This window comes from Carassius gibelio, chromosome B19, assembly GCF_023724105.1.
Source record: "Carassius gibelio isolate Cgi1373 ecotype wild population from Czech Republic chromosome B19, carGib1.2-hapl.c, whole genome shotgun sequence".
NCBI lineage: Eukaryota > Metazoa > Chordata > Actinopteri > Cypriniformes > Cyprinidae > Carassius > Carassius gibelio.
The window spans coordinates 2,089,940-2,110,981 of NC_068414.1; the positions used below are offsets into that span (position 1 = coordinate 2,089,940).

At 46.5% G+C, this 21,042-nt stretch overlaps 8 non-coding genes across 8 annotated transcripts; 1 reads left to right on the forward strand and 7 right to left on the reverse strand.

The window, feature by feature from the left end:
- Positions 1-444: 444 nt before the first annotated feature.
- On the reverse strand, positions 445-516 carry trnag-ucc (transfer RNA glycine (anticodon UCC)). Its single transcript has one exon. It is a non-coding gene; the product is annotated as a tRNA-Gly (tRNA).
- Positions 517-2,124: 1,608 nt separating this feature from the next.
- Positions 2,125-2,196, reverse strand: trnag-ucc (transfer RNA glycine (anticodon UCC)). The gene has a single exon. It is a non-coding gene; the product is annotated as a tRNA-Gly (tRNA).
- Positions 2,197-3,801: 1,605 nt separating this feature from the next.
- On the reverse strand, positions 3,802-3,873 carry trnag-ucc (transfer RNA glycine (anticodon UCC)). The gene has a single exon. It is a non-coding gene; the product is annotated as a tRNA-Gly (tRNA).
- Positions 3,874-6,436: 2,563 nt separating this feature from the next.
- On the forward strand, positions 6,437-6,508 carry trnan-guu (transfer RNA asparagine (anticodon GUU)). Its single transcript has one exon. It is a non-coding gene; the product is annotated as a tRNA-Asn (tRNA).
- A 4,053-nt stretch (positions 6,509-10,561) lies between these two features.
- Positions 10,562-10,633, reverse strand: trnag-ucc (transfer RNA glycine (anticodon UCC)). The gene has a single exon. It is a non-coding gene; the product is annotated as a tRNA-Gly (tRNA).
- A 2,755-nt stretch (positions 10,634-13,388) lies between these two features.
- trnag-ucc (transfer RNA glycine (anticodon UCC)) lies at positions 13,389-13,460 on the reverse strand. Its single transcript has one exon. It is a non-coding gene; the product is annotated as a tRNA-Gly (tRNA).
- A 2,753-nt stretch (positions 13,461-16,213) lies between these two features.
- trnag-ucc (transfer RNA glycine (anticodon UCC)) lies at positions 16,214-16,285 on the reverse strand. The gene has a single exon. It is a non-coding gene; the product is annotated as a tRNA-Gly (tRNA).
- A 1,609-nt stretch (positions 16,286-17,894) lies between these two features.
- Positions 17,895-17,966, reverse strand: trnag-ucc (transfer RNA glycine (anticodon UCC)). Its single transcript has one exon. It is a non-coding gene; the product is annotated as a tRNA-Gly (tRNA).
- Between the last annotated feature and the right edge of the window lie 3,076 nt (positions 17,967-21,042).

Consider the following 21,042-nt stretch of genomic DNA (forward strand, 5'->3'; position numbering starts at 1 on the left):
CTGTGTTCCTAATTAATGTTGTTCAGTTGCATTGACGCAATACTTTCTGTTTAAAGCGCAATTTAAAAAAAAACAAAACAAAAAAAATGAGTCCAAACAATGACCCCTGCTACGGGTAGTGTTCCAAGTGTTATGCGACTTCAGCTAATGATGGGTCCATCAGAAATTTTACGGTGCTAGGGCTGGGTCTGCGTCAGAAGAAGCCATGCATTGTTTAGTTATGTCAGTGCAGTGCCGTCAGTTGGGGGAGAAACGGCAGCATGCACGGCTCCTCGTTAGTATAGTGGACAGTATCTCCGCCTGTCACGCGGAAGACCGGGGTTCGATTCCCCGACGGGGAGAGCTGGTTCTTTTCGTCTTCCGAATGATCCATCCAAAATGTTTGGTTGGAGTCGCAGGTCACAGAAGGAGTTCTGCTTCGACGTCAGCCCGAGCCAAAGGACATGCGTTGGCCGGGAATCGAACCCGGGTCAACTGCTTGGAAGGCAGCTATGCTCACCACTATACCACCAACGCAGGCGGAAGACAGTAGCTTTATTGACGCACTGTGTTCCTAATAAATGTTGTTCAGTTGCATTGACACAATACTTTTTGTTTAAAGCGCAATAAAAAAAAAAAAAAAAAAGAGTCCAAACAATGACCCCTGCTACCGGTAGTGTTGCAAGTGTTATGCGACTTCAGCTAATGATGGGTCCATCCGAAATTATTCCATCCAAAAGTTTTGGGTGGAGGCACAGGTCACAGAGGGAGTTCTGCTTCGACGTCAGCCCGAGCCAAAGGATATGCGTTGGCCAGGAATCGAATCCGTGTCAACTGCTTGGAAGGAAGCTATGCTCACCACTATACCACCAACGCAGTCAGCAGTCAGCAACTTGCGCCGTCACTAAGAAGGCTCGAAGTGCACGAGTCGCCGATAGGGCTAGAGGAGCAGATGAGATCTTTGTTTGGACCCGTCACTAAAGAGAGCCTTCAAGAATTTGCATCCCGTCACGTACAAGAAAGCGCTGCCTTCCCATCCGGCTAAATAAACACGAAGTGGTCAAACGCAGAGAGTGCCTATAATAACCAAAAGCCCAATCAAGGCAATCTCTTTCTCATGCCTCTATCTGAAAAGTTGGATAAAATCTTATATGAAAAAAAAAGTATTTTAAAGAAATCCCTTATTCCGAGGTCACCGTAGCCACCAGATCCAGTCTGTATCCGCTTCAGTCACCCGGATCCAGTCCGTATACAGAGAAGATGGTGGATCAACACCTAGAAAGGACCTCTATGGCCCAGAAACACAGCGGAGACCGTGACAACTAGATGAGCCGCAGATACAAATCCCCTGTAAAGACCACCTGGACAAGACCACAGGAAACAGATGATTCTTCTGCACAGTCTGACATTCCTGCAGCCTGGAGCTGATCTACCTGTTTCGTCTGACAAGGGGAGAACTGTCTCCCCGATTGAGCCTGGTTTCTCACCGGGTTTTTTCTCCATCCTTTCACCGATCGAGTTTTGGTTTCTTCCCTCTGTCGCTTCTGGCAGGCGGAGCTGGGGACACTTCATGTACAGCGATATCGTTGACTTGATTGCAAATTATTGCACAGATACTATTTAAACTGAACTTAGCTGAATGATGTCATCAAAGAGTTCAATAACGAAATGCCTTTAACTGTCATTTTGCTTTTTGACGCACTGTGTTCCTAATTAATGTTGTTCAGTTGCATTGACGCAATACTTTCTGTTTAAAGCGCAATTTAAAAAAAAACAAAACAAAAAAAAAGAGTCCAAACAATGACCCCTGCTACGGGTAGTGTTCCAAGTGTTATGCGACTTCAGCTAATGATGGGTCCATCAGAAATTTTACGGTGCTAGGGCTGGGTCTGCGTCAGAAGAAGCCATGCATTGTTTAGTTATGTCAGTGCAGTGCCGTCAGTTGGGGGAGAAACGGCAGCATGCACGGCTCCTCGTTAGTATAGTGGACAGTATCTCCGCCTGTCACGCGGAAGACCGGGGTTCGATTCCCCGACGGGGAGAGCTGGTTCTTTTCGTCTTCCGAATGATCCATCCAAAATGTTTGGTTGGAGTCGCAGGTCACAGAAGGAGTTCTGCTTCGACGTCAGCCCGAGCCAAAGGACATGCGTTGGCCGGGAATCGAACCCGGGTCAACTGCTTGGAAGGCAGCTATGCTCACCACTATACCACCAACGCAGGCGGAAGACAGTAGCTTTATTGACGCACTGTGTTCCTAATAAATGTTGTTCAGTTGCATTGACACAATACTTTTTGTTTAAAGCGCAATAAAAAAAAAAAAACAAGAGTCCAAACAATGACCCCTGCTACCGGTAGTGTTGCAAGTGTTATGCGACTTCAGCTAATGATGGGTCCATCCGAAATTATTCCATCCAAAAGTTTTGGGTGGAGGCACAGGTCACAGAGGGAGTTCTGCTTCGACGTCAGCCCGAGCCAAAGGATATGCGTTGGCCAGGAATCGAATCCGTGTCAACTGCTTGGAAGGAAGCTATGCTCACCACTATACCACCAACGCAGTCAGCAGTCAGCAACTTGCGCCGTCACTAAGAAGGCTCGAAGTGCACGAGTCGCCGATAGGGCTAGAGGAGCAGATGAGATCTTTGTTTGGACCCGTCACTAAAGAGAGCCTTCAAGAATTTGCATCCCGTCACGTACAAGAAAGCGCTGCCTTCCCATCCGGCTAAATAAACACGAAGTGGTCAAACGCAGAGAGTGCCTATAATAACCAAAAGCCCAATCAAGGCAATCTCTTTCTCATGCCTCTATCTGAAAAGTTGGATAAAATCTTATATGAAAAAAAAGTCTTTTAAAGAAATCCCTTATTCCGAGGTCACCGTAGCCACCAGATCCAGTCTGTATCCGCTTCAGTCACCCGGATCCAGTCCGTATACAGAGAAGATGGTGGATCAACACCTAGAAAGGACCTCTATGGCCCAGAAACACAGCGGAGACCGTGACAACTAGATGAGCCGCAGATACAAATCCCCTGTAAAGACCACCTGGACAAGACCACAGGAAACAGATGATTCTTCTGCACAGTCTGACATTCCTGCAGCCTGGAGCTGATCTACCTGTTTCGTCTGACAAGGGGAGAACTGTCTCCCCGATTGAGCCTGGTTTCTCACCGGGTTTTTTCTCCATCCTTTCACCGATCGAGTTTTGGTTTCTTCCCTCTGTCGCTTCTGGCAGGCGGAGCTGGGGACACTTCATGTACAGCGATATCGTTGACTTGATTGCAAATTATTGCACAGATACTATTTAAACTGAACTTAGCTGAATGATGTCATCAAAGAGTTCAATAACGAAATGCCTTTAACTGTCATTTTGCTTTTTGACGCACTGTGTTCCTAATTAATGTTGTTCAGTTGCATTGACGCAATACTTTCTGTTTAAAGCGCAATTTAAAAAAAAACAAAACAAAAAAAAAGAGTCCAAACAATGACCCCTGCTACGGGTAGTGTTCCAAGTGTTATGCGACTTCAGCTAATGATGGGTCCATCAGAAATTTTACGGTGCTAGGGCTGGGTCTGCGTCAGAAGAAGCCATGCATTGTTTAGTTATGTCAGTGCAGTGCCGTCAGTTGGGGGAGAAACGGCAGCATGCACGGCTCCTCGTTAGTATAGTGGACAGTATCTCCGCCTGTCACGCGGAAGACCGGGGTTCGATTCCCCGACGGGGAGAGCTGGTTCTTTTCGTCTTCCGAATGATCCATCCAAAATGTTTGGTTGGAGTCGCAGGTCACAGAAGGAGTTCTGCTTCGACGTCAGCCCGAGCCAAAGGACATGCGTTGGCCGGGAATCGAACCCGGGTCAACTGCTTGGAAGGCAGCTATGCTCACCACTATACCACCAACGCAGGCGGAAGACAGTAGCTTTATTGACGCACTGTGTTCCTAATAAATGTTGTTCAGTTGCATTGACACAATACTTTTTGTTTAAAGCGCAATAAAAAAAAAAAAACAAGAGTCCAAACAATGACCCCTGCTACCGGTAGTGTTGCAAGTGTTATGCGACTTCAGCTAATGATGGGTCCATCCGAAATTATTCCATCCAAAAGTTTTGGGTGGAGGCACAGGTCACAGAGGGAGTTCTGCTTCGACGTCAGCCCGAGCCAAAGGATATGCGTTGGCCAGGAATCGAATCCGTGTCAACTGCTTGGAAGGAAGCTATGCTCACCACTATACCACCAACGCAGTCAGCAGTCAGCAACTTGCGCCGTCACTAAGAAGGCTCGAAGTGCACGAGTCGCCGATAGGGCTAGAGGAGCAGATGAGATCTTTGTTTGGACCCGTCACTAAAGAGAGCCTTCAAGAATTTGCATCCCGTCACGTACAAGAAAGCGCTGCCTTCCCATCCGGCTAAATAAACACGAAGTGGTCAAACGCAGAGAGTGCCTATAATAACCAAAAGCCCAATCAAGGCAATCTCTTTCTCATGCCTCTATCTGAAAAGTTGGATAAAATCTTATATGAAAAAAAAGTCTTTTAAAGAAATCCCTTATTCCGAGGTCACCGTAGCCACCAGATCCAGTCTGTATCCGCTTCAGTCACCCGGATCCAGTCCGTATACAGAGAAGATGGTGGATCAACACCTAGAAAGGACCTCTATGGCCCAGAAACACAGCGGAGACCGTGACAACTAGATGAGCCGCAGATACAAATCCCCTGTAAAGACCACCTGGACAAGACCACAGGAAACAGATGATTCTTCTGCACAGTCTGACATTCCTGCAGCCTGGAGCTGATCTACCTGTTTCGTCTGACAAGGGGAGAACTGTCTCCCCGATTGAGCCTGGTTTCTCACCGGGTTTTTTCTCCATCCTTTCACCGATCGAGTTTTGGTTTCTTCCCTCTGTCGCTTCTGGCAGGCGGAGCTGGGGACACTTCATGTACAGCGATATCGTTGACTTGATTGCAAATTATTGCACAGATACTATTTAAACTGAACTTAGCTGAATGATGTCATCAAAGAGTTCAATAACGAAATGCCTTTAACTGTCATTTTGCTTTTTGACGCACTGTGTTCCTAATTAATGTTGTTCAGTTGCATTGACGCAATACTTTCTGTTTAAAGCGCAATTTAAAAAAAAAAAAAAAAAAAAAAAGAGTCCAAACAATGACCCCTGCTACGGGTAGTGTTCCAAGTGTTATGCGACTTCAGCTAATGATGGGTCCATCCGAAATTATTCCATCCAAAAGTTTTGGGTGGAGGCACAGGTCACAGAGGGAGTTCTGCTTCGACGTCAGCCCGAGCCAAAGGACATGCGCACTGCTTTCTCCAACTGCTTGGAAGGCAGCTATGCTCACCACTATACCACCAACGCAGTCAGCAGTCAGCAACTTGCGCCGTCACTAAGAAGGCTCGAAGTGCACGAGTCGCCGATAGGGCTAGAGGAGCAGATGAGATCTTTGTTTGGACCCGTCACTAAAGAGAGCCTTCAAGAATTTGCATCCCGTCACGTACAAGAAAGCGCTGCCTTCCCATCCGGCTAAATAAACACGAAGTGGTCAAACGCAGAGAGTGCCTATAATAACCAAAAGCCCAATCAAGGCAATCTCTTTCTCATGCCTCTATCTGAAAAGTTGGATAAAATCTTATATGAAAAAAAAAAGTCTTTTAAAGAAATCCCTTATTCCGAGGTCACCGTAGCCACCAGATCCAGTCTGTATCCGCTTCAGTCACCCGGATCCAGTCCGTATCCAGAGAAGATGGTGGATCAACACCTAGAAAGGACCTCTATGGCCCAGAAACACAGTGGAGACCGTGACAACTAGATGAGCCGCAGATACAAATCCCTTGTAAAGACCACCTGGACAAGACCACAGGAAACAGATGATTCTTCTGCACAGTCTGACATTCCTGCAGCCTGGAGCTGATCTACTGGTTTCGTCTGACAAGGGGAGAACTGTCTCCCCGACTGAGCCTGGTTTCTCACCGGGTTTTTTCTCCATCCTTTCACCGATCGAGTTTTGGTTTCTTCCCTCTGTCGCTTCTGGCAGGCGGAGCTGGGGACACTTCATGTACAGCGATATCGTTGACTTGATTGCAAATTATTGCACAGATACTATTTAAACTGAACTTAGCTGAATGATGTCATCAAAGAGTTCAATAACGAAATGCCTTTAACTGTCATTTTGCTTTTTGACGCACTGTGTTCCTAATTAATGTTGTTCAGTTGCATTGACGCAATACTTTCTGTTTAAAGCGCAATTTAAAAAAAAAAAAAAAAAAAAAAAAAGAGTCCAAACAATGACCCCTGCTACGGGTAGTGTTGCAAGTGTTATGCGACTTCAGCTAATGATGGGTCCATCAGAAATTTTACGGTGCTAGGGCTGGGTCTGCGTCAGAAGAAGCCATGCATTGTTTAGTTATGTCAGTGCAGTGGCGTCAGTTGGGGGAGAAACGGCAGCATGCACGGCTCCTCGTTAGTATAGTGGACAGTATCTCCGCCTGTTACGCGGAAGACCGGGGTTCGATTCCCCGACGGGGAGAGCTGGTTCTTTTCGTCTTCCGAATGATCCATCCAAAATGTTTGTTTGGATTCGCAGGTCACAGAAGGAGTTCTGCTTCGACGTCAGCCCGAGCCAAAGGACATGCGTTGGCCGGGAATCGAACCCGGGTCAACTGCTTGGAAGGCAGCTATGCTCACCACTATACCAACAACGCAGGCGGAAGTCAGTAGCTTTATTGACGCACTGTGTTCCTAATAAATGTTGTTCAGTTGCATTGACACAATACTTTTTGTTTAAAGCGCAATTAAAAAAAAAAAAAAAAAAAAAAGAGTCCAAACAATGACCCCTGCTACGGGTAGTGTTGCAAGTGTTATGCGACTTCAGCTAATGATGGGTCCATCCGAAATTATTCCATCCAAAAGTTTTGGGTGGAGGCACAGGTCACAGAGGGAGTTCTGCTTCGACGTCAGCCCGAGCCAAAGGACATGCGCACTGCTCTCTCCAACTGCTTGGAAGGCAGCTATGCTCACCACTATACCACCAACGCAGTCAGCAGTCAGCAACTTGCGCCGTCACTAAGAAGGCTCGAAGTGCACGAGTCGCCGATAGGGCTAGAGGAGCAGATGAGATCTTTGTTTGGACCCGTCACTAAAGAGAGCCTTCAAGAATTTGCATCCCGTCACGTACAAGAAAGCGCTGCCTTCCCATCCGGCTAAATAAACACGAAGTGGTCAAACGCAGAGAGTGCCTATAATAACCAAAAGCCCAATCAAGGCAATCTCTTTCTCATGCCTCTATCTGAAAAGTTGGATAAAATCTTATATGAAAAAAAAAGTCTTTTAAAGAAATCCCTTATTCCGAGGTCACCGTAACCACCAGATCCAGTCTGTATCCGCTTCAGTCACCCGGATCCAGTCCGTATCCAGAGAAGATGGTGGATCAACACCTAGAAAGGACCTCTATGGCCCAGAAACACAGCGGAGACCGTGACAACTAGATGAGCCGCAGATACAAATCCCCTGTAAAGACCACCTGGACAAGACCACAGGAAACAGATGATTCTTCTGCACAGTCTGACATTCCTGCAGCCTGGAGCTGATCTACTGGTTTCGTCTGACAAGGGGAGAACTGTCTCCCCGACTGAGCCTGGTTTCTCACCGGGTTTTTTCTCCATCCTTTCACCGATCGAGTTTTGGTTTCTTGCCTCTGTCGCTTCTGGCAGGCGGAGCTGGGGACACTTCATGTACAGCGATATCGTTGACTTGATTGCAAATTATTGCACAGATACTATTTAAACTGAACTTAGCTGAATGATGTCATCAAAGAGTTCAATAACGAAATGCCTTTAACTGTCATTTTGCTTTTTGACGCACTGTGTTCCTAATTAATGTTTTTCAGTTGCATTGACACAATACTTTTTGTTTAAAGCGCAATTAAAAAAAAAAAAAAAAAAAGAGTCCAAACAATGACCCCTGCTACGGGTAGTGTTGCAAGTGTTATGCGACTTCAGCTAACGATGGGTCCATCCGAAATTATTCCATCCAAAAGTTTTGGGTGGAGGCACAGGTCACAGAGGGAGTTCTGCTTCGACGTCAGCCCGAGCCAAAGGATATGCTTTGGCCGGGAATCGAATCCGGGTCAACTGCTTGGAAGGCAGCTATGCTCACCACTATACCACCAACGCAGTCAGCAGTCAGCAACTTGCGCCGTCACTAAGAAGGCTCGAAGTGCACGAGTCGCCGATAGGGCTAGAGGAGCAGATGAGATCTTTGTTTGGACCCGTCACTAAAGAGAGCCTTCAAGAATTTGCATCCCGTCACGTACAAGAAAGCGCTGCCTTCCCATCCGGCTAAATAAACACGAAGTGGTCAAACGCAGAGAGTGCCTATAATAACCAAAAGCCCAATCAAGGCAATCTCTTTCTCATGCCTCTATCTGAAAAGTTGGATAAAATCTTATATGAAAAAAAAAGTCTTTTAAAGAAATCCCTTATTCCGAGGTCACCGTAACCACCAGATCCAGTCTGTATCCGCTTCAGTCACCCGGATCCAGTCCGTATCCAGAGAAGATGGTGGATCAACACCTAGAAAGGACCTCTATGGCCCAGAAACACAGCGGAGACCGTGACAACTAGATGAGCCGCAGATACAAATCCCCTGTAAAGACCACCTGGACAAGACCACAGGAAACAGATGATTCTTCTGCACAGTCTGACATTCCTGCAGCCTGGAGCTGATCTACTGGTTTCGTCTGACAAGGGGAGAACTGTCTCCCCGACTGAGCCTGGTTTCTCACCGGGTTTTTTCTCCATCCTTTCACCGATCGAGTTTTGGTTTCTTGACTCTGTCGCTTCTGGCAGGCGGAGCTGGGGACACTTCAAGTACAGCGATATCGTTGACTTGATTGCAAATTATTGCACAGATACTATTTAAACTGAACTTAGCTGAATGATGTCATCAAAGAGTTCAATAACGAAATGCCTTTAACTGTCATTTTGCTTTTTGACGCACTGTGTTCCTAATAAATGTTGTTCAGTTGCATTGACACAATACTTTTTGTTTAAAGCGCAATAAAAAAAAAAAAAAAAAAAAGAGTCCAAACAATGACCCCTGCTACGGGTAGTGTTGCAAGTGTTATGCGACTTCAGCTAACGATGGGTCCATCCGAAATTATTCCATCCAAAAGTTTTGGGTGGAGGCACAGGTCACAGAGGGAGTTCTGCTTCGACGTCAGCCCGAGCCAAAGGATATGCTTTGGCCGGGAATCGAATCCGGGTCAACTGCTTGGAAGGCAGCTATGCTCACCACTATACCACCAACGCAGTCAGCAGTCAGCAACTTGCGCCGTCACTAAGAAGGCTCGAAGTGCACGAGTCGCCGATAGGGCTAGAGGAGCAGATGAGATCTTTGTTTGGACCCGTCACTAAAGAGAGCCTTCAAGAATTTGCATCCCGTCACGTACAAGAAAGCGCTGCCTTCCCATCCGGCTAAATAAATACGAAGTGGTCAAACGCAGAGAGTGCCTATAATAACCAAAAGCCCAATCAAGGCAATCTCTTTCTCATGCCTCTATCTGAAAAGTTGGATAAAATCTTATATGAAAAAAAAAAGTCTTTTAAAGAAATCCCTTATTCCGAGGTCACCGTAGCCACCAGATCCAGTCTGTATCCGCTTCAGTCACCCGGATCCAGTCCGTATCCAGAGAAGATGGTGGATCAACACCTAGAAAGGACCTCTATGGCCCAGAAACACAGCGGAGACCGTGACAACTAGATGAGCCGCAGATACAAATCCCTTGTAAAGACCACCTGGACAAGACCACAGGAAACAGATGATTCTTCTGCACAGTCTGACATTCCTGCAGCCTGGACCTGATCTACTGGTTTCGTCTGACAAGGGGAGAACTGTCTCCCCGACTGAGCCTGGTTTCTCACCGGGTTTTTTCTCCATCCTTTCACCGATCGAGTTTTGGTTTCTTCCCTCTGTCGCTTCTGGCAGGCGGAGCTGGGGACACTTCATGTACAGCGATATCGTTGACTTGATTGCAAATTATTGCACAGATACTATTTAAACTGAACTTAGCTGAATGATGTCATCAAAGAGTTCAATAACGAAATGCCTTTAACTGTCATTTTGCTTTTTGACGCACTGTGTTCCTAATTAATGTTGTTCAGTTGCATTGACGCAATACTTTCTGTTTAAAGCGCAATTTAAAAAAAAAAAAAAAAAAAAAAAAAGAGTCCAAACAATGACCCCTGCTACGGGTAGTGTTCCAAGTGTTATGCGACTTCAGCTAATGATGGGTCCATCAGAAATTTTACGGTGCTAGGGCTGGGTGTGCGTCAGAAGAAGCCATGCATTGTTTAGTTATGTCAGTGCAGTGCCGTCAGTTGGGGGAGAAACGGCAGCATGCACGGCTCCTCGTTAGTATAGTGGACAGTATCTCCGCCTGTCACGCGGAAGACCGGGGTTCGATTCCCCGACGGGGAGAGCTGGTTCTTTTCGTCTTCCTAATGATCCATCCAAAATGTTTGGTTGGAGTCGCAGGTCACAGAAGGAGTTCTGCTTCGACGTCAGCCCGAGCCAAAGGACATGCGTTGGCCGGGAATCGAACCCGGGTCAACTGCTTGGAAGGCAGCTATGCTCACCACTATACCACCAACGCAGGCGGAAGTCAGTAGCTTTATTGACGCACTGTGTTCCTAATAAATGTTGTTCAGTTGCATTGACACAATACTTTTTGTTTAAAGCGCAATAAAAAAAAAAAAAAAAAAAAAAAAAGAGTCCAAACAATGACCCCTGCTACCGGTAGTGTTGCAAGTGTTATGCGACTTCAGCTAATGATGGGTCCATCCGAAATTATTCCATCCAAAAGTTTTGGGTGGAGGCACAGGTCACAGAGGGAGTTCTGCTTCGACGTCAGCCCGAGCCAAAGGATATGCGTTGGCCGGGAATCGAATCCGTGTCAACTGCTTGGAAGGCAGCTATGCTCACCACTATACCACCAACGCAGTCAGCAGTCAGCAACTTGCGCCGTCACTAAGAAGGCTCGAAGTGCACGAGTCGCCGATAGGGCTAGAGGAGCAGATGAGATCTTTGTTTGGACCCGTCACTAAAGAGAGCCTTCAAGAATTTGCATCCCGTCACGTACAAGAAAGCGCTGCCTTCCCATCCGGCTAAATAAACACGAAGTGGTCAAACGCAGAGAGTGCCTATAATAACCAAAAGCCCAATCAAGGCAATCTCTTTCTCATGCCTCTATCTGAAAAGTTGGATAAAATCTTATATGAAAAAAAAAGTCTTTTAAAGAAATCCCTTATTCCGAGGTCACCGTAGCCACCAGATCCAGTCTGTATCCGCTTCAGTCACCCGGATCCAGTCCGTATCCAGAGAAGATGGTGGATCAACACCTAGAAAGGACCTCTATGGCCCAGAAACACAGCGGAGACCGTGACAACTAGATGAGCCGCAGATACAAATCCCTTGTAAAGACCACCTGGACAAGACCACAGGAAACAGATGATTCTTCTGCACAGTCTGACATTCCTGCAGCCTGGAGCTGATCTACTGGTTTCGTCTGACAAGGGGAGAACTGTCTCCCCGACTGAGCCTGGTTTCTCACCGGGTTTTTTCTCCATCCTTTCACCGATCGAGTTTTGGTTTCTTCCCTCTGTCGCTTCTGGCAGGCGGAGCTGGGGACACTTCATGTACAGCGATATCGTTGACTTGATTGCAAATTATTGCACAGATACTATTTAAACTGAACTTAGCTGAATGATGTCATCAAAGAGTTCAATAACGAAATGCCTTTAACTGTCATTTTGCTTTTTGACGCACTGTGTTCCTAATAAATGTTGTTCAGTTGCATTGACACAATACTTTTTGTTTAAAGCGCAATTAAAAAAAAAAAAAAAAAAAGAGTCCAAACAATGACCCCTGCTACGGGTAGTGTTGCAAGTGTTATGCGACTTCAGCTAACGATGGGTCCATCCGAAATTATTCCATCCAAAAGTTTTGGGTGGAGGCACAGGTCACAGAGGGAGTTCTGCTTCGACGTCAGCCCGAGCCAAAGGATATGCTTTGGCCGGGAATCGAATCCGGGTCAACTGCTTGGAAGGCAGCTATGCTCACCACTATACCACCAACGCAGTCAGCAGTCAGCAACTTGCGCCGTCACTAAGAAGGCTCGAAGTGCACGAGTCGCCGATAGGGCTAGAGGAGCAGATGAGATCTTTGTTTGGACCCGTCACTAAAGAGAGCCTTCAAGAATTTGCATCCCGTCACGTACAAGAAAGCGCTGCCTTCCCATCCGGCTAAATAAATACGAAGTGGTCAAACGCAGAGAGTGCCTATAATAACCAAAAGCCCAATCAAGGCAATCTCTTTCTCATGCCTCTATCTGAAAAGTTGGATAAAATCTTATATGAAAAAAAAAAGTCTTTTAAAGAAATCCCTTATTCCGAGGTCACCGTAGCCACCAGATCCAGTCTGTATCCGCTTCAGTCACCCGGATCCAGTCCGTATCCAGAGAAGATGGTGGATCAACACCTAGAAAGGACCTCTATGGCCCAGAAACACAGCGGAGACCGTGACAACTAGATGAGCCGCAGATACAAATCCCTTGTAAAGACCACCTGGACAAGACCACAGGAAACAGATGATTCTTCTGCACAGTCTGACATTCCTGCAGCCTGGACCTGATCTACTGGTTTCGTCTGACAAGGGGAGAACTGTCTCCCCGACTGAGCCTGGTTTCTCACCGGGTTTTTTCTCCATCCTTTCACCGATCGAGTTTTGGTTTCTTCCCTCTGTCGCTTCTGGCAGGCGGAGCTGGGGACACTTCATGTACAGCGATATCGTTGACTTGATTGCAAATTATTGCACAGATACTATTTAAACTGAACTTAGCTGAATGATGTCATCAAAGAGTTCAATAACGAAATGCCTTTAACTGTCATTTTGCTTTTTGACGCACTGTGTTCCTAATTAATGTTGTTCAGTTGCATTGACGCAATACTTTCTGTTTAAAGCGCAATTTAAAAAAAAAAAAAAAAAAAAAAAAAAGAGTCCAAACAATGACCCCTGCTACGGGTAGTGTTCCAAGTGTTATGCGACTTCAGCTAATGATGGGTCCATCAGAAATTTTACGGTGCTAGGGCTGGGTGTGCGTCAGAAGAAGCCATGCATTGTTTAGTTATGTCAGTGCAGTGCCGTCAGTTGGGGGAGAAACGGCAGCATGCACGGCTCCTCGTTAGTATAGTGGACAGTATCTCCGCCTGTCACGCGGAAGAACGGGGTTCGATTCCCCGACGGGGAGAGCTGGTTCTTTTCGTCTTCCTAATGATCCATCCAAAATGTTTGGTTGGAGTCGCAGGTCACAGAAGGAGTTCTGCTTCGACGTCAGCCCGAGCCAAAGGACATGCGTTGGCCGGGAATCGAACCCGGGTCAACTGCTTGGAAGGCAGCTATGCTCACCACTATACCACCAACGCAGGCGGAAGTCAGTAGCTTTATTGACGCACTGTGTTCCTAATAAATGTTGTTCAGTTGCATTGACACAATACTTTTTGTTTAAAGCGCAATAAAAAAAAAAAAAAAAAAAAAAAAGAGTCCAAACAATGACCCCTGCTACCGGTAGTGTTGCAAGTGTTATGCGACTTCAGCTAATGATGGGTCCATCCGAAATTATTCCATCCAAAAGTTTTGGGTGGAGGCACAGGTCACAGAGGGAGTTCTGCTTCGACGTCAGCCCGAGCCAAAGGATATGCGTTGGCCGGGAATCGAATCCGTGTCAACTGCTTGGAAGGCAGCTATGCTCACCACTATACCACCAACGCAGTCAGCAGTCAGCAACTTGCGCCGTCACTAAGAAGGCTCGAAGTGCACGAGTCGCCGATAGGGCTAGAGGAGCAGATGAGATCTTTGTTTGGACCCGTCACTAAAGAGAGCCTTCAAGAATTTGCATCCCGTCACGTACAAGAAAGCGCTGCCTTCCCATCCGGCTAAATAAACACGAAGTGGTCAAACGCAGAGAGTGCCTATAATAACCAAAAGCCCAATCAAGGCAATCTCTTTCTCATGCCTCTATCTGAAAAGTTGGATAAAATCTTATATGAAAAAAAAAGTCTTTTAAAGAAATCCCTTATTCCGAGGTCACCGTAGCCACCAGATCCAGTCTGTATCCGCTTCAGTCACCCGGATCCAGTCCGTATCCAGAGAAGATGGTGGATCAACACCTAGAAAGGACCTCTATGGCCCAGAAACACAGCGGAGACCGTGACAACTAGATGAGCCGCAGATACAAATCCCTTGTAAAGACCACCTGGACAAGACCACAGGAAACAGATGATTCTTCTGCACAGTCTGACATTCCTGCAGCCTGGAGCTGATCTACTGGTTTCGTCTGACAAGGGGAGAACTGTCTCCCCGACTGAGCCTGGTTTCTCACCGGGTTTTTTCTCCATCCTTTCACCGATCGAGTTTTGGTTTCTTCCCTCTGTCGCTTCTGGCAGGCGGAGCTGGGGACACTTCATGTACAGCGATATCGTTGACTTGATTGCAAATTATTGCACAGATACTATTTAAACTGAACTTAGCTGAATGATGTCATCAAAGAGTTCAATAACGAAATGCCTTTAACTGTCATTTTGCTTTTTGACGCACTGTGTTCCTAATAAATGTTGTTCAGTTGCATTGACACAATACTTTTTGTTTAAAGCGCAATTAAAAAAAAAAAAAAAAAAAGAGTCCAAACAATGACCCCTGCTACGGGTAGTGTTGCAAGTGTTATGCGACTTCAGCTAACGATGGGTCCATCCGAAATTATTCCATCCAAAAGTTTTGGGTGGAGGCACAGGTCACAGAGGGAGTTCTGCTTCGACGTCAGCCCGAGCCAAAGGATATGCTTTGGCCGGGAATCGAATCCGGGTCAACTGCTTGGAAGGCAGCTATGCTCACCACTATACCACCAACGCAGTCAGCAGTCAGCAACTTGCGCCGTCACTAAGAAGGCTCGAAGTGCACGAGTCGCCGATAGGGCTAGAGGAGCAGATGAGATCTTTGTTTGGACCCGTCACTAAAGAGAGCCTTCAAGAATTTGCATCCCGTCACGTACAAGAAAGCGCTGCCTTCCCATCCGGCTAAATAAATACGAAGTGGTCAAACGCAGAGAGTGCCTATAATAACCAAAAGCCCAATCAAGGCAATCTCTTTCTCATGCCTCTATCTGAAAAGTTGGATAAAATCTTATATGAAAAAAAAAAGTCTTTTAAAGAAATCCCTTATTCCGAGGTCACCGTAGCCACCAGATCCAGTCTGTATCCGCTTCAGTCACCCGGATCCAGTCCGTATCCAGAGAAGATGGTGGATCAACACCTAGAAAGGACCTCTATGGCCCAGAAACACAGCGGAGACCGTGACAACTAGATGAGCCGCAGATACAAATCCCTTGTAAAGACCACCTGGACAAGACCACAGGAAACAGATGATTCTTCTGCACAGTCTGACATTCCTGCAGCCTGGACCTGATCTACTGGTTTCGTCTGACAAGGGGAGAACTGTCTCCCCGACTGAGCCTGGTTTCTCACCGGGTTTTTTCTCCATCCTTTCACCGATCGAGTTTTGGTTTCTTCCCTCTGTCGCTTCTGGCAGGCGGAGCTGGGGACACTTCATGTACAGCGATATCGTTGACTTGATTGCAAATTATTGCACAGATACTATTTAAACTGAACTTAGCTGAATGATGTCATCAAAGAGTTCAATAACGAAATGCCTTTAACTGTCATTTTGCTTTTTGACGCACTGTGTTCCTAATTAATGTTGTTCAGTTGCATTGACGCAATACTTTCTGTTTAAAGCGCAATTTAAAAAAAAAAAAAAAAAAAAAAAAAGAGTCCAAACAATGACCCCTGCTACGGGTAGTGTTCCAAGTGTTATGCGACTTCAGCTAATGATGGGTCCATCAGAAATTTTACGGTGCTAGGGCTGGGTGTGCGTCAGAAGAAGCCATGCATTGTTTAGTTATGTCAGTGCAGTGCCGTCAGTTGGGGGAGAAACGGCAGCATGCACGGCTCCTCGTTAGTATAGTGGACAGTATCTCCGCCTGTCACGCGGAAGAACGGGGTTCGATTCCCCGACGGGGAGAGCTGGTTCTTTTCGTCTTCCTAATGATCCATCCAAAATGTTTGGTTGGAGTCGCAGGTCACAGAAGGAGTTCTGCTTCGACGTCAGCCCGAGCCAAAGGACATGCGTTGGCCGGGAATCGAACCCGGGTCAACTGCTTGGAAGGCAGCTATGCTCACCACTATACCACCAACGCAGGCGGAAGTCAGTAGCTTTATTGACGCACTGTGTTCCTAATAAATGTTGTTCAGTTGCATTGACACAATACTTTTTGTTTAAAGCGCAATAAAAAAAAAAAAAAAAAAAAAAAAGAGTCCAAACAATGACCCCTGCTACCGGTAGTGTTGCAAGTGTTATGCGACTTCAGCTAATGATGGGTCCATCCGAAATTATTCCATCCAAAAGTTTTGGGTGGAGGCACAGGTCACAGAGGGAGTTCTGCTTCGACGTCAGCCCGAGCCAAAGGATATGCGTTGGCCGGGAATCGAATCCGTGTCAACTGCTTGGAAGGCAGCTATGCTCACCACTATACCACCAACGCAGTCAGCAGTCAGCAACTTGCGCCGTCACTAAGAAGGCTCGAAGTGCACGAGTCGCCGATAGGGCTAGAGGAGCAGATGAGATCTTTGTTTGGACCCGTCACTAAAGAGAGCCTTCAAGAATTTGCATCCCGTCACGTACAAGAAAGCGCTGCCTTCCCATCCGGCTAAATAAACACGAAGTGGTCAAACGCAGAGAGTGCCTATAATAACCAAAAGCCCAATCAAGGCAATCTCTTTCTCATGCCTCTATCTGAAAAGTTGGATAAAATCTTATATGAAAAAAAAAGTCTTTTAAAGAAATCCCTTATTCCGAGGTCACCGTAGCCACCAGATCCAGTCTGTATCCGCTTCAGTCACCCGGATCCAGTCCGTATCCAGAGAAGATGGTGGATCAACACCTAGAAAGGACCTCTATGGCCCAGAAACACAGCGGAGACCGTGACAACTAGATGAGCCGCAGATACAAATCCCTTGTAAAGACCACCTGGACAAGACCACAGGAAACAGATGATTCTTCTGCACAGTCTGACATTCCTGCAGCCTGGAGCTGATCTACTGGTTTCGTCTGACAAGGGGAGAACTGTCTCCCCGACTGAGCCTGGTTTCTCACCGGGTTTTTTCTCCATCCTTTCACCGATCGAGTTTTGGTTTCTTCCCTCTGTCGCTTCTGGCAGGCGGAGCTGGGGACACTTCATGTACAGCGATATCGTTGACTTGATTGCAAATTATTGCACAGATACTATTTAAACTGAACTTAGCTGAATGATGTCATCAAAGAGTTCAATAACGAAATGCCTTTAACTGTCATTTTGCTTTTTGACGCACTGTGTTCCTAATTAATGTTGTTCAGTTGCATTGACACAATACTTTCTGTTTAAAGCGCAATTTAAAAAAAAAAAAAAAAAAAGAGTCCAAACAATGACCCCTGCTACGGGTAGTGTTCCAAGTGTTATGCGACTTCAGCTAATGATGGGTCCATCAGAAATTTTACGGTGCTAGGGCTGGGTCTGCGTCAGAAGAAGCCATGCATTGTTTAGTTATGTCAGTGCAGTGCCGTCAGTTGGGGGAGAAACGGCAGCATGCACGGCTCCTCGTTAGTATAGTGGACAGTATCTCCGCCTGTCACGCGGAAGACCGGGGTTCGATTCCCCGACGGGGAGAGCTGGTTCTTTTCGTCTTCCGAATGATCCATCCAAAATGTTTGGTTGGAGTCGCAGGTCACAGAAGGAGTTCTGCTTCGACGTCAGCCCGAGCCAAAGGACATGCGTTGGCCGGGAATCGAACCCGGGTCAACTGCTTGGAAGGCAGCTATGCTCACCACTATACCACCAACGCAGGCGGAAGTCAGTAGCTTTATTGACGCACTGTGTTCCTAATAAATGTTGTTCAGTTGCATTGACACAATACTTTTTGTTTAAAGCGCAATAAAAAAAAAAAAAAAGAGTCCAAACAATGACCCCTGCTACCGGTAGTGTTGCAAGTGTTATGCGACTTCAGCTAATGATGGGTCCATCCGAAATTATTCCATCCAAAAGTTTTGGGTGGAGGCACAGGTCACAGAGGGAGTTCTGCTTCGACGTCAGCCCGAGCCAAAGGATATGCGTTGGCCGGGAATCGAATCCGTGTCAACTGCTTGGAAGGCAGCTATGCTCACCACTATACCACCAACGCAGTCAGCAGTCAGCAACTTGCGCCGTCACTAAGAAGGCTCGAAGTGCACGAGTCGCCGATAGGGCTAGAGGAGCAGATGAGATCTTTGTTTGGACCCGTAACTAAAGAGAGCCTTCAAGAATTTGCATCCCGTCACGTACAAGAAAGCGCTGCCTTCCCATCCGGCTAAATAAACACGAAGTGGTCAAACGCAGAGAGTGCCTATAATAACCAAAAGCCCAATCAAGGCAATCTCTTTCTCATGCCTCTATCTGAAAAGTTGGATAAAATCTTATATGAAAAAAAAAGTCTTTTAAAGAAATCCCTTATTCCGAGGTCACCGTAGCCACCAGATCCAGTCTGTATCCGCTTCAGTCACCCGGATCCAGTCCGTTTCCAGAGAAGATGGTGGATCAACACCTAGAAAGGACCTCTATGGCCCAGAAACACAGCGGAGACCGTGACAACTAGATGAGCCGCAGATACAAATCCCTTGTAAAGACCACCTGGAAAAGACCACAGGAAACAGATGATTCTTCTGCACAGTCTGACATTCCTGCAGCCTGGAGCTGATCTACTGGTTTCGTCTGACAAGGGGAGAACTGTCTCCCCGACTGAGCCTGGTTTCTCACCGGGTTTTTTCTCCATCCTTTCACCGATCGAGTTTTGGTTTCTTCCCTCTGTCGCTTCTGGCAGGCGGAGCTGGGGACACTTCATGTACAGCGATATCGTTGACTTGATTGCAAATTATTGCACAGATACTATTTAAACTGAACTTAGCTGAATGATGTCATCAAAGAGTTCAATAACGAAATGCCTTTAACTGTCATTTTGCTTTTTGACGCACTGTGTTCCTAATTAATGTTGTTCAGTTGCATTGACGCAATACTTTCTGTTTAAAGCGCAATTTAAAAAAAAAAAAAAAAAAAAAAAGAGTCCAAACAATGACCCCTGCTACGGGTAGTGTTCCAAGTGTTATGCGACTTCAGCTAATGATGGGTCCATCAGAAATTTTACGGTGCTAGGGCTGGGTCTGCGTCAGAAGAAGCCATGCATTGTTTAGTTATGTCAGTGCAGTGCCGTCAGTTGGGGGAGAAACGGCAGCATGCACGGCTCCTCGTTAGTATAGTGGACAGTATCTCCGCCTGTCACGCGGAAGACCGGGGTTCGATTCCCCGACGGGGAGAGCTGGTTCTTTTCGTCTTCCGAATGATCCATCCAAAATGTTTGGTTGGATTCGCAGGTCACAGAAGGAGTTCTGCTTCGACGTCAGCCCGAGCAAAAGGACATGCGTTGGCCGGGAATCGAACCCGGGTCAACTGCTTGGAAGGCAGCTATGCTCACCACTATACCAACAACGCAGGCGGAAGTCAGTAGCTTTATTGACGCACTGTGTTCCTAATAAATGTTGTTCAGTTGCATTGACACAATACTTTTTGTTTAAAGCGCAATTAAAAAAAAAAAAAAAAAAAAAAAAGAGTCCAAACAATGACCCCTGCTACGGGTAGTGTTGCAAGTGTTATGCGACTTCAGCTAATGATGGGTCCATCCGAAATTATTCCATCCAAAAGTTTTGGGTGGAGGCACATGTCACAGAGGGAGTTCTGCTTCGACGTCAGCCCGAGCCAAAGGACATGCGCACTGCTCTCTCCAACTGCTTGGAAGGCAGCTATGCTCACCACTATACCACCAACGCAGTCAGCAGTCAGCAACTTGCGCCGTCACTAAGAAGGCTCGAAGTGCACGAGTCGCCGATAGGGCTAGAGGAGCAGATGAGATCTTTGTTTGGACCCGTCACTAAAGAGAGCCTTCAAGAATTTGCATCCCGTCACGTACAAGAAAGCGCTGCCTTCCCATCCGGCTAAATAAACACGAAGTGGTCAAACGCAGAGAGTGCCTATAATAACCAAAAGCCCAATCAAGGCAATCTCTTTCTCATGCCTCTATCTGAAAAGTTGGATAAAATCTTATATGAAAAAAAAAGTCTTTTAAAGAAATCCCTTATTCCGAGGTCACCGTAGCCACCAGATCCAGTCTGTATCCGCTTCAGTCACCCGGATCCAGTCCGTATCCAGAGAAGATGGTGGATCAACACCTAGAAAGGACCTCTATGGCCCAGAAACACAGCGGAGACCGTGACAACTAGATGAGCCGCAGATACAAATCCCCTGTAAAGACCACCTGGACAAGACCACAGGAAACAGATGATTCTTCTGCACAGTCTGACATTCCTGCAGCCTGGAGCTGATCTACCTGTTTCGTCTGACAAGGGGAGAACTGTCTCCCCGATTGAGCCTGGTTTCTCACCGGGTTTTTTCTCCATCCTTTCACCGATCGAGTTTTGGTTTCTTGCCTCTGTCGCTTCTGGCAGGCGGAGCTGGGGACACTTCATGTACAGCGATATCGTTGACTTGATTGCAAATTATTGCACAGATACTATTTAAACTGAACTTAGCTGAATGATGTCATCAAAGAGTTCAATAACGAAATGCCTTTAACTGTCATTTTGCTTTTTGACGCACTGTGTTCCTAATAAATGTTGTTCAGTTGCATTGACACAATACTTTTTGTTTAAAGCGCAATTAAAAAAAAAAAAAAAAAAAAAAAAAAAAGAGTCCAAACAATGACCCCTGCTACGGGTAGTGTTGCAAGTGTTATGCGACTTCAGCTAATGATGGGTCCATCCGAAATTATTCCATCCAAAAGTTTTGGGTGGAGGCACAGGTCACAGAGGGAGTTCTGCTTCGACGTCAGCCCGAGC